General features: G+C 44.1%; 1 pseudogene; it reads left to right on the plus strand.

Annotated features, from left to right (window-relative positions):
- Nucleotides 1–307: 307 nt before the first annotated feature.
- On the plus strand, nucleotides 308–7,489 carry LOC134759120 (endogenous retrovirus group K member 25 Env polyprotein-like; annotated as a pseudogene).
- The last annotated feature ends 8,858 nt before the right edge of the window (nucleotides 7,490–16,347 follow it).

Consider the following 16,347-nt stretch of genomic DNA (forward strand, 5'->3'; position numbering starts at 1 on the left):
ATGTCCTGAATCATCAAAATTGGGGGAAGGAGGTCCAGAATTATTTGGGCCATCAGAGTTTAGACCATGATGGCCACCAACTCCTTCTCCCGCGGTTCAGATGCCTGTGACGTCACAATCTCAAATGCCAATCCAGGCACAGTATCCGCAATACCAGCCAGTAGAAAATAAAACCCAACCATCGGTAGTTTATCAACACCAGCCGCCAGCCGAATTTCAGTATCCGCCGTCTCCAGAGGTTCAGTATGGATCTCAGGCAGTGCCTCCTGTGCCAAATAGCAAGGCACTGTATCAACAACCCACGGCGATGGCGTTTGATCTTACAGTGTCACCTAGTGGACAAGATAGTGCACTGCATGAGACCATTGCTACAGCCAGAAAACAGGGAGATCTTGAGGCATGGCAATATCCGGTAATGTTACAACCGATGCCAGCCGGGAAAGGGAGTCAAGCAGGAGCGTCTGTCTGAACTGAGACTAGATATGAATCTCTCACCATAAAAATGTTAAAAGATATGAAGTAAGGAGTTAAACAATATGGACTTAACTCTCCTTATATGAGAACATTATTAGATTCCATTGCTCATGGAAATAGACTTATTCCTTATGATTGGGAAATTTTGGCTAAATATTCCCTTTCACCCTCTCAGTATCTCCAGTTTAAAACCTGGTGGATTGATGGGGTACAAGAACAGGTATGAAAAAATCAGGCTACTAATCCTGTTGCTTATATAGATGCAGACCAATTGCTAGGAACAGGTCCAAATTGGGGCACTATTAACCAACAATCAGTAATGAAAATGAGGCTATTGAACAACTAAGGGCTATTTGCCTCAGGGCCTGGGAAAAGATTCAGGACCCAGGAACCTCATGCAGTTCTTTTAGTTCAATCAGACAAGGCTCTAAAGAGCCATATCCAGACTTTGTGGCAAGGTTGCAAGATGCAGCTCAAAAATCCATTGCATGTAATAACGCCCGAAAAGTTATTGTAGAAATAATGGCTTATCAAAACGCAAATCCAGAGTGTCAATCAGCCATAAAGCCATTAAGAGGAAAGGTTTCAGCAGGAGTTGATGTAATTACAGAATATGTGAAGGCTTGTGATGGGATTGGAGGAGCTATCATAAGGCAATGCTATTGGCTCAAGCAATTACAGGGGTTGCTTTAGGAGGACAAGTTAAAACATTTGGAGGACAATGTTATAATTGTGGTCAAATTGGTCATCTAAAAAAGAATTGCCCAGGCTTAAATAAACAGAGCAAAAAAAAAAAGAGCCACCTGGCCTGTGTCCAAGATGTGGAAAAGGAAAACATTGGGCTAAGGAATGTGGTTCTAAATTTGATAAAAATGGACAACCATTGTCAGGAAACGGGAAGAGGGGCCAGACCCAGGCCCCGCAACAAAGTGGGGCATTCCCGATTCAGCCATTTATTCCTCAGGGTTTTCAGGGACAACAACCCCCACAGTAAATACCACCATTTCAGGAAATCAGCCAATTACAATACGACAATTATCCCCTGCTACAGCAGGCATTGCTGCAGTAGATTTATGTTCTACTCAAATGATTTCTTTACTCCCTGGAGAGCCCCAGCAAAAGATTCCTACAGGGGTATATGGCCCGCTGCCAGAAGGGATGGTAGGCCTTATTTTAGGAAGATCTAGTCTAAATTTGAAAGGAGTTCAAATTCATACTAGGGTAATTGACTCAGATTATAAAGGGGAAATTCAGTTAGTGATCAGCTCTACTGTTCCCTGGAGTGCCAATCCAGGTGACAGAATTGCTCAATTACTGCTCTTGCCTTATATTAAAATTGGGGATAGCAAAACAGAAAGAACAGGAGGTTTTGGAAGTACCAACACTGCTGGAAAAGCTGTTTATAGGGCTAGTCAGCTCTCAGAGAATAGACCTGTGTGTACAGTTACTATTCAGGGAAAACAGTTTGAAGGATTAGTGGATACTGGGGCTGATGTTTCTATCATTGCCTTAAATCAATGGCCAAAAAATTGGCCTAAATAAAAGCCTGTTACAGGACTTGTTGGTGTGGGCACTGCCTCAGAAGTGTATCAAAGTGCCAGCATTTTACATTGTCTAGGACCTGATAATCAAGAGAGTACAGTTCAGCCTATGATTACTTCTACTCCAATTAATTTATGGGGCCGAGATTTATTAGAATAGTGGCATGCAGAGATTACCATTCCAGTCTCTCTATACAGCCCCACGAGTCAAAAAATCGTGACTAAAATGGGATATCTCCCTGGTAAAGGACTAGAGAAAAATGGAGAAGGCATTAAAGTTCCAATTGAGGCTAAGGGAAATCCAGAAAGAAAAGGACTAGGGTATCCTTTTTAGGAGTGGCCACTGTAGAGCCTCCAAAACCCATTCCATTAACTTGGAAAACAGAAAAGCCTGTATGGGTAAATCAGTGGCCACTACCAAAACAAAAGCTGGAGGCCTTACACTTATTGGCAAAAGAACAACTAGAAAAGGGACATATTGAGCATTCATGTTCGCCTTGGAATTCTCCTGTGTTTGTAATTCAGAAAAAATCAGGCAGATGGCGCATGCTAACTGATTTAAGAGCTGTTAATGCAGTAATTCAACCCATGGGGCCTCTCCAACCTGGGCTGCCCACTCCAGCCATGATCTCCAAAGACTGGCCTTTAATTATAATTGATCTGAAGGATTGCTTTTTTACCATTCCTCTGGCAAAACAGGATTTTGAAAAATTGGCTTTTACTATACCAGCCATAAATAATAAAGAACCAGCCACTAGATTTCAGTGGAAAGTGTTGCCTCAGGGAATGCTTAATAGTCCAACTATTTGTCAGACTTTTGTAGCTCAAGTTCTTCAACCAGTTAGAGACAAGTTTTCAGACTGTTATATCATTCATTATGTTGATGATATTTTGTGTGCTGCAGAAACAAGAGACAACTTAATTGACTGTTACACATTTCTGCAGACAGAGGTTGCAAACGCAGGCCTGACAATAGCATCTGATAAGATTCAGACCTCCACTCCTTTTCATTATTTGGGAATGCAGGTAGAGGAGAGAAAAATTAAACCACAAAAAGTAGAAATAAGAAAAGGCACATTAAGAACATTAAATGACTTCAAAAATTACTAGGAGATATTAATTGGATTCAGCCAACTCTTGGCACCCCTACTTATGCCATGTCAAATTTGTTCTCTATCTTGAGAGGGGATCCAGACTTAAATAGTAAAAGAATATTAACTCCAGAGGCAACTAAAGAAATAGAATTAGTTGAAGAAAAAATTCAGTCAGCAAAAGTAAATAGAATAGATCACTTAGCCCCACTCCAACTTTTAATTTTTGCTACTGCACATCCTCCAACAGGCATTATTGTTCAAAATACGGATCTTGTGGAGTGGTCATTCCTTCCTCACAGTACAGTTAAGACTTTTACATTGTACTTAGATCAAATGGCTACATTAATTGGTCAGGCAAGACTATGAATAGTAAAATTGTGTGGAAATGACCCAGATAAAATCATTGTTTCTTTAAACAAGGAACAGGTTAGAAAAGCCTTTATCAATTTCGATGCAGGGCAGATTGGTCTTGCTGATTTTGTAGGAATTATTGATAATCATTACCCAAAAGCAAAAATCTTCCAGTTTTTGAAATTGACTACTTGGATTTTACCTAAAATTACCAGACAAAAACCTCTAGAAAATGCTCTGACGGTGTTTACTGATGGTTCCAGCAATGGAAAAGTGGCTTACACTGGGCCAAAAGAACAAGTCATTGAAACTCAATATCACTCAGCTCCAAGAGCAGAATTGGTTGCTGTCATTTCAGTGTTACAAGATTTTAATCAGCCTATTAACATTGTTTCAGATTCTGCATATGTAGTACAGGCTACAAAGGATGTTGAGACAGCCCTAATCAAATATAGTATGGATGATCAGTTAAATCAGCTGTTTAAATTGTTACAACAAACTGTAAGAAAAAGAAATTTCCCATTTTATATTGCTCATATCCGAGCACATGCTAATTTACCAGGGCCTTTAACTAAGGCAAATCAACAAGCTGACTTGCTAGTATCATCTGCCTTCACGGAAGCACAAGAACTTCAGGCCCTGACTCATGTAAATGCAACAGGATTAAAAAACAAATTTGATATCACATGGAAACAAGCAAAAAATGTTGTACAACATTGTGCTTAGTGTCAAGTCTTACACCTGCCCGCTCAAGAGACAGGAGTTAATCCTAGAGGTTTATGTCCTGATGCATTATGGGAAATGGACGTCACACATGTACCTTCATTTGGAAAATTGTCATTTGTCCATGTGACAGTTGATAGTTATTCACATACCATATGGGCAACTTGCCAGACAGGAGAAAGTACTTCCCATGTTAAAAGACGTTTATTATCTTGTTTTGCAGTCATGGGATTTCCAGAAAAAATTAAAACAGATAATGGTCCAGGATACTGTAGTAAAGCATTTCAAAAATTCTTAAATCAGTGGAAAATTACACATACAACAGGAATCCCTAATTTCCAAGGACAGGCCATAATTGAAAGAACTAATAGAACACTCAAAGCTCAATTGGTTAAACAAAAAAAGGAAAAAGTAAGGAGTATAACACTCCCCAGATGCAACTTAATCTAGCACTCTATACTTTAAATTTTTAAAATATATATAGAAATCAGACCACTACTTCTGCAGAACAACATTTCACTGGTAAAAAGAACAGCCCACATGAGGGAAAACTGATTTGGTGGAAAGACAACAAAAATAAAACATGGGAAATAGGTAAGGTGATAATATGGGGGAGAGGTTTTGCTTGTGTTTCACCAGGAGAAAATCAGCTTCCTGCTTGGGTACCCACTAGACATTGGAAGTTCTACAGTGAACCCATCAGAGATGCAAGGGAAGGCGCCTCCGCAGAGACAGAGAACCCGCAATCGAACATCATCGACTCGCAGGGTGAACAAAATGGTGATATCAGAAGAACAGATGAAGTTGCCATCCACCAAGAAAGTGGGGCCGCCGACCTGGGCCCAGCTAAAGAAGCTGACACAGTTAGCTGAAAAAAGCCTGGAAAACACAAGGGTAACACAAACTCCAGAGAATATGTTGCTTGCAGCTTTAATGATTGTATCAACGGTGATAAGTCTCCCTATGTCTTCAGGAGCCGCTACAGCTAACTATACTTACTGGGCCTATGTGATTTTCCAACTCTTAATTCGGGCAGTCACTTGGATAGATAATCCTATTGAAGTATATGTTAATAACAGTGCATGGGTACCAGGCCCCACAGATGACCGTGGCCCTGCCCAACCTGAAGAAGAAGGAATGATGATAAACATTTCCATTGGGTATCATTATCCTCCTATTTGCCTGGGAAAAGCACCAGGATGCTTAATGCCTACAATCCAAAATTGGTTGATAGAAGTACCTACTGTCAGTGCCACCAGTAAATGTACTTATCATGTGGTAAGTGGAATGTCACTCGGGTCACAAATGAATAATTTACAGAATTCTTCCTATCAAAGATCATTAAAATTTAGGCCTAAAGGGAAACCATGCCCCAAGGAAATTCCAAAAGAATCAAAAGACCCAGAAGTCTTAGTTTGGGAAGAATGTGTGGCTAATACTGCAGTGGTACTACAAAACAATAAATTTGGAACTATTATAGACTAGGCCCCTCGAGGCCAATTATATTATGACTGTATGGGCCAGACCCACTCATGTTCACAGGCTCCATGTGTCTGACCCACTAATCCGGCCTATGATAGTGATTTAACTAAAAGAGTAGACTAGGTTTATAGAAGGCTAGAATCATGCTATCCATGGAAATGGGGTGAAAAGAGGATTTCATCACCCCGACCAAAGTTAGTTAGTCCTGTTGTTGGTCCTGAACACCCAGAATTATGGAAGCTCACTGTGGCCTCTTACCACATTAGAATTTGGTCTGGAAATCAAGTTATGGGAACAAGAAATCATAAGCCATATTATACTATTAACCTAAATTCCAATCTGAAAATTCCTTTGCAAAGTTGTGTAAAACCCCCTTATATGCTAGTTGTAGGAAACATAGCTATTAAACCAGATTCCCAAACTACAACCAATGGAAATTGTAGATTGTTTACTTGCATTGATTCAAATTTTGATTGGCAGAATGGTATTCTGTTAGTAAGGGCAAGAGAAGGCGTGTGGATCCCTGTGTCCACGGATCGACCGTGGGAGGCTTCTCCATCTGTAAATATCTTAAGTATTTAAAGGAGTTCTAACTAGATCTAAAAGATTCATTTTTACTTTGATTGCAGTGATTATGGGTCTTATTGCAGTCACAGCTACTGCTGCGGCTGCTGGAATTGCTTTACACTCCTCTGTTCAAACTGCAGAATATGTGAATAATTGGCAAAAGAATTCCTCAAAATTGTGGAATTCTTAGACTCAAATAGATCAAAAATTGGCAAATCAAATTTATGATCTTACACAAACTGTTATTTGGATGGGATATAGGCTCATGAGATTAGAATATCTTTTTCAGTTACAGTGTGACTGGAATACGTCAGATTTTTGTATTAAACCTTGAGCCTATAATGAATCTGAACATCACTGGGACATGGTTAGACGCCATATACAAGGAAGAGAAGATAATCTTACCTTAGATATTTCTAAATTGAAAGAACAAATTTTTGAACATCAAAAGCCCAGTTAAATCTGGTGCCAGAAACGGAGGCAATGGTAAAAGCTGTTGATAGCCTCACAAATCTTAACCCTGTCACTTGGGTTAAAATCATTGGAAATTCCACTATTGCAAATTTTGTATTAATTCTTGTATGTCTGTCCTCTCTATTGTTAGTCTACAGGTGTATCCAGCAGCTCCGGAGAGACAGCGACCAGCGAGAAGGGGCCATGATGACCATGGCGGTTTTGTCAAAGAGAAAAGGGGGAAATCATAGGGAAAACAGAGAGATCAGACTGTCACTGTGTCTATGTAGAAAGGGAAGACATAAGAGACTCCATTTTGAAAAAGACCTGTACTCTAACAATTGCTTTGCTGAGACGTTGTTCATTTGTAGCTTTGCCCCAGTCACTTTGACCCAACTTGGAGTTCACGAAAACATGTGTTGTATAAAATCAAGGTTTAAGGGATCTAGGGCTGTGCAGGACGTGCCTTGTTAACAAAATGTGTACAAGCAGTAAACTTGGTAAAAGTCATTTCCATTCTCTAGTCACAATAAACCAGGGGCACAATGCACCGTGGAAAGCCGCAGGGAGCCCTTCCCTTGAAAGCAGCGTATTGTCCAAGGTTTCTCCCCATGTGATAATCTGAAATATGGCCTCGTGGGATGAGAAAGACCTGACTGTCCCCCAGCCTGACCCCCGTAAAGGGTCTGTGCTGAGGCGGATTAGAAAGAGGAAAGCCTCTTGCAGTTGAGATGGAGGAAGGCCACTGTCTCCTGCTTGCCCCTGGGAACTGAATGTCTCGGTGTAAACCTGATTGTACATTTATTCAAGTCTGAGCTAGGAGAAAAGCTGCCCTGTGGCGGGAGGCGAGACATGTTGCAGTAATGCTGCCTTGTTATTCTTTACTCCACTGAGATGTTTGGGTGGAGAGAAACATAAATCTGGCCTACGTGCAAGTCCAGTCATAGTACCTTCCCTTGAACTTAATTATGATATAGATTCTTTTGCTCACATGTTTTTTGTTGACCTTCTGCTTATTATCACCCTGCTCTCCTATTACATTCCTTTTCGCTGAAATAATGAAAATCATAATCAATAAAAACTGAGGGAACTCAGAGGCCAGTGCCCGTGCAAGTCCTGGTGTGCTGAGTGCCGGTCCCCTGGACCCATTGTTGTTTCCCTGAACTTTGTCTCTGTGTCTTACTTCTTTTCTCCGTCTCTCATCCCACCTGACTAGAAATACCCACAGGTGTGGAGGGGCAGGCCACCTCTTCAATTTGGTGACACATAGCCTGTGGCCTCAAAGAACACTGACACCCCGGTAACATCCATTCGAAGAGCTTCTCCGTACCTCCCCTCCTTTATCCCCAAGGTCTCTGGGTCAGAGATCACTGAGTCATTCACAACATGATGTTTAACACCGAGACGCTCTGGAATTGCTCCTTCAAGACGACTCAGAAGAAGACCCAGTGCTGAGAAAATCGTGTTCTCTCTCTCTCTGGATCACCGTCCAGAGACAAGGACTGCCAGAGACCCTGGCTTCCCCAGCTGCTGCCTCCCATTCCTGCGCCTGTGGGATGAGAGTTCGAAGGTGTGTGACCTTGACCAAGTTACTTACCCTCTCTAAGCATATGTTTCCCAAAATGTGAAATAGGGATGATGGTGATGTGTTTATTTCACAGATTTGATAAAAGGATTAAATGAGAGATGCATCAAAAGCAGTGGGCACAGGGTCAATGCTCAGTGAGCTTTCTCTGTTCTTATCAATAGACAGGTGACCACGAGGACAGAGACTGGCTTCATCTCGACTGTAGCCTCAGGGCTGGCCACAGTGTCTGCACCCAGCAGGACTTCAGTAAATATCTGTTTATACACTAACCACAGACTTAGGCATAAAAGCCCTTTGGAAGAAAATTGACTATTTCATGCACCTTCAGACTGTGAAGAGCAACGATGACAACTTTAGCTCGAGAGGCTCTCAGTGCTCATTCATCACCACTGTGAAAAGGCAGAAACCAGAGCTGCGTGTTTAACTCCCAGCCCCAAAACCTGTTGGCTTTGCTTTATCACTATGAGCTTCCAATGCCATCCCTTTAGAATGGGACCTCTCTCTTCTTCCCCAAGGCACCAGCCTTCACCCCAGACCTCTCCTTATTAGCTGGTTCCTCCTCTCTGTACTCTGAGCCCATGCTGTGCTCGTCAGATAGCAACATGGGAGAATACAGCAGCCCAGAATGCAGGCTGCAGAGTTAGATCCCCAGAACAGGATCTCAGCCGGCTCCATCCTTCCTCAACTGGGCGACCGTGGCCATTGACTTCCTCTCTGTGCCTCAGTTGCTCCATCGGTGAAATGACGATTGTCATAGTCCCTGCTTCAAAGAGTCACTGGGAGGATTAACTGAGAAAATGCAGGGAAGGTGCTTGGAACTAAACGCTCAAAAAAAGTCCATCTGGCCAGGCACGGTGTCTCACGCCTGTAATCCCAGCACTTCGGGAGACCGAGGCAGGTGGATCACTTGAGGTCAGGAATTCAAGACCAGCCTGGTCAACATGGCAAAACCCCGACTCTACTAAAAATACAAAAATTAGCCAGGCATGGTGGCAGGCACCAGTAATCCCAACTACTTGGGAGGCTGAGGCATGAGAATCTCTTGAACCTGGGAGGCAGAGGTTGCAGTGAGCCGAGATGGTGCCACTGCACTCCAGCATGGGCAACAAGAGCAAAACTGTCTCAAAAAAAAAAAAGTCCATCATTCTTATTAATGGAGGACAAATCATCTCAGTGCTTCTTTGGCTGATCAGTACCCTCAAAGCTAGTGTTATCCAATAGACCAGAGGTCCCCATCCCCCAGACCACAGACCAGTAGCAGTCTGTGGCCTGTTAGGAACTGGGCTGCACAGAAGGAGGTGAGCAGTGAGCTAATGAGTGAAGCTTCATCTGTATTTACAGCTGCTCCCCATGGCTAGCGTTACCGCCTGAGCTCTGTCTCCTGTCAGATCAGCAGTGGCATTAGATTCTGATAGGAGCACCAACCCTATTGTGATCTGCATGTGGAAGGGATCTAGGTTGTGTGCTCCTTATGAGAATCTAATGCCTGATGATCTGTCACTGTCTCCCACTACCCGGAGATGGGATTATCTAGTTGCAGGAAAACAAGCTCAGGGCTCCAACTGATTCTACATTATGGTGAGTTGTATAATGATTTCATTACATACTATAATGTTCATAACAACAGAAATAAAGTACACAATAAATGTAATGCACTTGAATCATACTGAAACTTCCCCCCAAAAATACATGGAAACTGGTCCTTGGTGCTAAAAAAAATTGGGGACCACTGCAATAGACTATTCAGTCATGGTCCAATCAAACATTCTGCAATGGTGGGCTTGCTGTACTCTGCACTGTCCAACATGGGAGCTGCTAGCCACCCACATGGGCTGTTGGGCCCTTGAAATGTGGCTGGTGAGAACGAAGAAGTGAATTTTCAATTTTCTCTTAACTAATTTTTTTTTTTTGAGACAGAGTCTCACTCTATCCTCCAGGCTGGAGTGCAGTGGTGCAATCTCGTCTCACTGCAACCTCCATCTCCCGGGTTCAAGCAATTCTCCTGCCTCAATCACCTGAGTAGCCAGGATTACAGGAACCTGCCATCATGCCCGGCTAATTTTTGTATTTTTGTAGAGATGAGATTTCGCCATGTTGGCCAGGCTGATCTTGAAAGCCTGACCTCAGGTGATCTGCCCAACTTGGCCTCCCAAAATGCTGGGATTACAGGTGTGCCACCATGCCCGCCCTTAATTCATTTCTAAATCACAAAATCTAAACAACAAGTGGATAGGAGCTACCATAGTGTACAAGGCAGCTGTAGAATCACAGGAAATTGTCAATGACCCTGTCCTGCTTCAAGTTGACTTTTCTCCCTCATGGTGACACTCTAGATTCTTTCCTCTTCTCTCACATTTTTTAGACTTTCAGGCTTAGACCATGAAAACAAGTTCTGTCCTTCCAAGAAAAAAAACGTTCATAACACTTACTGTATACCAGGCTGATTTCAGCGCTTTACATGTATTAATTTACAACAACTCTGAGGCAGGAGCTGTGATTATGCCCACTTAACAGATGAGAAAACTGAGGCACAAAGCAGTGCTGGAACTTCTCAAAGTCACACAGGTAGCAGGAGACAGAGCTCGGATTTGAACTCACTTTGGGTTCAGCAACTCACAGCTCTCACCTATGATGTAATATTGCTTCTGTGGTCAAAACACTTAGACCTGGATTTCACAGGAATCTTGTGCTTGCCTGGCTGCTAGGGAGGTTTTCATCATCTTCCTTATCTCACAGTTCAAAACCCAGGGCCTCCAATCTCTTGCTACGGTGGCTGTTCACTGGCAGGAGGCTTCTGGGAAGGTTCTCCTTTTCTGTCATTTTTCTTATTCGTGTTTTTTTGTCTCATTGGTGTTTATCTGCAGAACTTTGTTTCCTTCTGCTCAATTCATAATCAGAGTGCTTTTCCTCCTGGCTCAATTCATAAGTGTTTGTGAAAAAAGAGGTTGGCACAGAGCCAGGCGACTGACGACACCCGGCTCGTCTGGCAAGTGGATATCAAATTGTTGTATCTCGTTCTGCCATTCACAGCTCCTGCTGTGGGGCTGGGTCATCTGCCAGCTCTCCAAGGAGCTGGCGGGAAACCGCTGCAATCAGAGCGAACCCACGGCCCGGGTGAGCCCGCCTCGGCACAGCACTCCAGCTGGCCCCCAGTGCTTTTTGGGGACACATCTGCTTTGCCAGGCAGCGCTGTGGGAGGGCCGTCTGCCTCCTGTCCGTCACAGGGAAAACCTACCCTCGTCCCGCGTCCTTTCAAGGCAGGCTGTGTGGAGATTGCTGCATTCACCTTTAATATGGCTAAAATGTTTTCCTTCAATGACAGTAATGCTGCCAGAACCCATCAAGACACCCAGGAACTGATGTGCCTAGGCAGATGATGCTGGAAAGATGGGATTCCCGGCAGCCCCTGCATCTGTTGCTCACAGCCCACGAGCATCTCCACTGTCCAGCAGGTCAGGGCATGGTCTTTGTCTCTCTCTCTCTCGCTCTCTCTCTCTCTTTCTCACGGTCTCTCTCTCTCACGGTCAGGGCAGAAAGAGTGAGAGTCCATCTGGAGCAGACTCGGATTTTAAATGAGTGTCCCCGATAATTTAACATGATCGATGGCTGAAGTATTTCACCAAGTTCAGGAGTCCCAGTTCTCAGAGAGGGGCAGCCAGCCATGACTGTAAGACCTGGGCACACCGTACAAACCAGACAGCAGGTCTCACCCCTCCCCAGAGAGCTCCAGAGAGTATCAAAGAGTGAAACAGCAGAGGGATGATCTGGGTGGGGTCACCGTGGCTGGCAAGGGTCTGTGACAGCACCTTGTTAGGCTACTCTGAAGAGGAAATTTGCAGAGAAGGTGGGAGGGCAGCTCTCAGTGGAAGCTAAGTCTCCTGGAAAGTAACTTCTAAATTTTGGAGGATTGTGAGCAAGATGGGACCAACTTCTACCTAAAAGCAACTTCTACCTAAAAGAATGTTAATAGCAAGATAACTCATCCTAATGTTGGTCCAAGCTAGGTCTTTATTATGCATCATAAAGGCTCTGAGAATAACAATATAACCTCCAAAAGGGCTGTGGGCTTTGAGGAATCTCAGGCAACTCGCTTACTTCTGCTCAGTGACTCCCCTGGAGCTCAGCAAAGCAAGGAAACACTTATATCCAAGCTTGAGTTCTGAATTTCAAATACAGGGAGTCCATCTCTTTCTACCCAATTGTTCCCTAGATGAGTAACTAACTCCTTCTCCTTAACCGCACATACTTCCAAAGCACAAGAGCGATGGGCTGTCCACGAGCCTCCCCAAAACATATGCACCTTGTGACATAAATTCTGTCACCCAAAGAGACCAGACAAAATGCAAAACCAAACTGGAGCCTTTCCTTGAATTATAGGTTCTAAAGAGTTTTGGACCCTCTACAAAACCCAAGAGTTAGGAATTGCCTGTAAGAAGCACCAGCTCTTGTTTTAAAGAGGCAATTTAAGAATAATAGCCATGCTGATGCCACAGTACGCTAAGGGAGAATAATGAACCTTATAAACCTAGCGATTTTCCAATTGCTTTTGCTGCTGGAAACACTGATTATGCTAATTAAAGGGTAGAATAGTAAATAGCCACTCTTTTGCATCCAATTAAGTGTTCAGATTATTTCTCAGAAGTACTTGTTGAAAATAGCACTTCTGATAATCATGAGTCCCAAATAAACAGAGTCAAGTGTGGTGTGGTATATGTGTGAGTGTGTGTGTGTACACACATGTGTGTTTCTGGAGATCATTTTATGGAGATCCCCCATCCCATAGCTCCCCAAATTCCTATGAGACCAAATAAGAAAAATCACAGTTTACTAAGACTACAGCTTTGGATATCTTTGGAAGTGGTGTGCATTGAGAGCAGAGCATATGGAAACTATTTCATGTTGGCAATATCTGTGATTTAACATTGCAAACATTAGAAATGCAACTGGTTCTTCAGAGCCACCTAAGTCACTCATAATGGCAACATTAGCTTCTTCTAAATAATAAATTAGCCAGTCAAACTGTGTTCTACAGCATGTTAGAAGTTTCATCCTTCTAGTCAATGTCACATTTCAAGGCAAAGTCGATTTATATGTAGGTTAAACGAAGTGCTGTCACTAAAAATTGAGAATTATGTCTAATGCCAATCAGCAATGGAATAAATAAGTATTAGAGGATTTGCAAGTGAAAGCAATCATAGAAATGCTATCATCAGGAAGGAAAATGTATTACCTGCAGAGGTTACAGATAAGACGCTAGAACCCAGAAGAGAAAGAATCTCTGTAAATATTTCCATTAAGTTAATCAAGAGTGGCTGGGTTCGGTGGCTCATGCCTGTAATCCCAGGACTTTAGGAGGCCAAAGCGGGTGGATCACGAGGTCAGGAGTTCGAGACCAGCCTGGCCAACATGGTGAAACCCTGTCTCTATTAAAAATACACAACATTAGCCGGGCGTGGTGGCATGCACCTGTAATCCCAGCTACCCAGGAGGCTGAGGCAGGAGAATTGTTTTAATCCAGAAGGCAGAGGCAGAGGTTGCAGCAAGCCATCACACCATTGCACTCCAGGCTGGGTGAAAGATCATGGCTCCATTTTGGAAAAAAAAAAAAAAAAAGAAATAAAGGAAGTTAATCAGGGTGAGAATAGGATGAGTTTTTCACCCACAAAAGGAAATGAGATTCATTCATTTTTTCAACATGCATTCCATCAATAGTGAGCCCCTGCTCTGAGCTAGGCCCGTTCTAGGTCCCAGGAAATGGGTAACCAACCAGACATGACCCCTGATTTGGAGCTCACATTTTAGAGCAGCTAAATGGACAGTAAACAAGTAAGCAAATTAAGATCATCTTAAATTGGGGGAAGTTCTTTAGAGAAGCACTTCCATAAAGCTCAATCGCATCATACACTATGACTGCCAGGCAGTAGAGAAGGTAATATCTCACCTGCTTGTGGATAGCAGAGCTTCTGAGGCCTTGCAAAGTATTTAGTACTAAGATTTCTGTCTTAGGTCAAGTTCCCTAAAGGCAGAGCCTGAGGCAGGGATTGAGTGCATGTAATTCATTCAGGAAGAACTCTCAGGAGATAGGAGTAACGAAAACAGGATATGGCAGGGAAGGAGCTAAGTGAGATGTGGTCTTAGCTGGAGACCGGCTCCAGTCTGATCTCACAGGGAGCTCCAGAGGGTGAACTGCACCACCATGTTATCCCAGCCTAAGGTCTTTTGTTCTCCTGTGTCAGCCGGTCCCTGGCCAAGGGCTGCAGACTCTCTTGGGGCCCCAGCAGACCGGAGGAGAAGAAGCATGGTCTGTGGTCTACTCTTTTGTGCACACCCACCCACCTCTTCCCCAGCTGACACTGCTGGAGAAGGAGAGGGAGAGATGTCATCTCCTCCTATGGCAACCTGTGGGGTGGCAATGGCCCTTTTCCTGTTGGGCGTAATCTGCTGCCATCTCTTGCTGTCTGCAGCCTGACACAGAAGGGTGAAGATCACCAGGTTCCACTGACAGGGGTCTTTGTCTCAAGCAGCAACCATAGGACCACGTGTCCCTTGCAAGATTCAGCCACATTTCATGACTGTCTGCAACACACCCCATGCCTCTGATGGAAGGAACACACTGCCCCATGCTGCACCCATTTCTGCCAGACTAGGGTCCCTGATCTCAATTTCCCTCCGCAGTCTCCATCTCTGGGGTCTGCAGACACATTTCAGATCCCTCCTTAGTACCTCCCAGGAGGCAGAAGCCAGAGGAAATAATCCTTGTCCCAATGCACCTGACCATGCCACCTCACTGCATGCTCTTTCTCCCGCTCCAGGAAAAATCAAGCTTGTTGAATACTTACCAATATGCCCACATGCATTTAGTCCCCATAACCACTTCTTGGGGCAGCATTACCATCCCCAAGTTACAGACGAGGAAACTGAGGAGAGCATTTATATAACATGCATCTAAGTGGTGGACAAAGGATCTAACCAGGCAGTGCGGCACCAGAGCACACATTTTTGTTGTTCAGAGAGATGGGGTCTCTCTCTGTCCCTCAAATTGGAGTGCAGTGGCCTGATCATAGCTCAGTGCAGCCTTGAACTCCCAAGCTCCAGCAAACTTCCCGCCTCAGCCTCCCGAGTTGCTGGGACTACACGCATTCACCACCAACCCAGCTAATTTTTACAAAACATTTTTCTAGAGATAGGGTCTGATCACAAACTCCTGACTTCAAGCGATCCTCCTGCCTCAGCCTCCCAAAGTGCTGGGATTACAGTTGTGAGCCCCCGCGCCCAGCCCAGAGCAGGCTTTTTTTTTTTTTTTTTTTGAGATGGAGTCTCACTCTGTCACCCAGGCTGAAGTGCAGTGGCTAAATCTCGGCCCAGACCACACTTTTAACCACCATATCATTCTGCCTCTGGGTAGGTTAGTCAAGCTCTGTAGCTGATCAGATGTCTGTAGAAAGAAAGAGACATCAGTCTCCCCTTCTTCCAAACACCCCCAAATTTTACCAGTGATTTTCTCAGATCCCTCAGAATCAGGAATGGGGATGTGCAGGGCAGCCTGTCCCCTTCCGAACAGGCCAGCAGATATCCCAAGATTACATCTCGTTGGTTGTGACTAGCACATGAGCCCAAAGCTGAACCAGTTGCTGTAGCCATGGCATGCAGCATCCTCGGTCCTCTGGCCAGGCCAGAGCTACATCCCACCTCCGGATCCTCGGGTTGAGTCAATAATCTTGAACCAGGCGCGGACTGAAGCTCAAGGGGGAGTCATAGTAATGTGACCCAGCCCACCAGGAAGTGGGTGCTGAGCAGGCAAGCATTCATCACCCACTGCACACACCAGGGAAGGCTTGTGGTGGCTTAGTCCCACCTGGAGGCAAAGAAAAGAGTGCCTGCTCCATGCCAAAATGTGATGCCCAACACTATATCTTAAAGCTAGCTGGCTTTGTAATCCCAGCTACTTGGGAGGCTGAGGCAGGAGAACCACTTGAATCCAGGAGGCGGAGGTTGCAGTGAGCCAAGATCACGCCAGTGCGCTCCAGCATGGGTGATAAGAGAGAAATTCTGTCTCCAAAAATAAAAATAAAAA

Source organism: Gorilla gorilla, chromosome 7, assembly GCF_029281585.2.
Source record: "Gorilla gorilla gorilla isolate KB3781 chromosome 7, NHGRI_mGorGor1-v2.1_pri, whole genome shotgun sequence".
Taxonomy (NCBI): domain Eukaryota; kingdom Metazoa; phylum Chordata; class Mammalia; order Primates; family Hominidae; genus Gorilla; species Gorilla gorilla.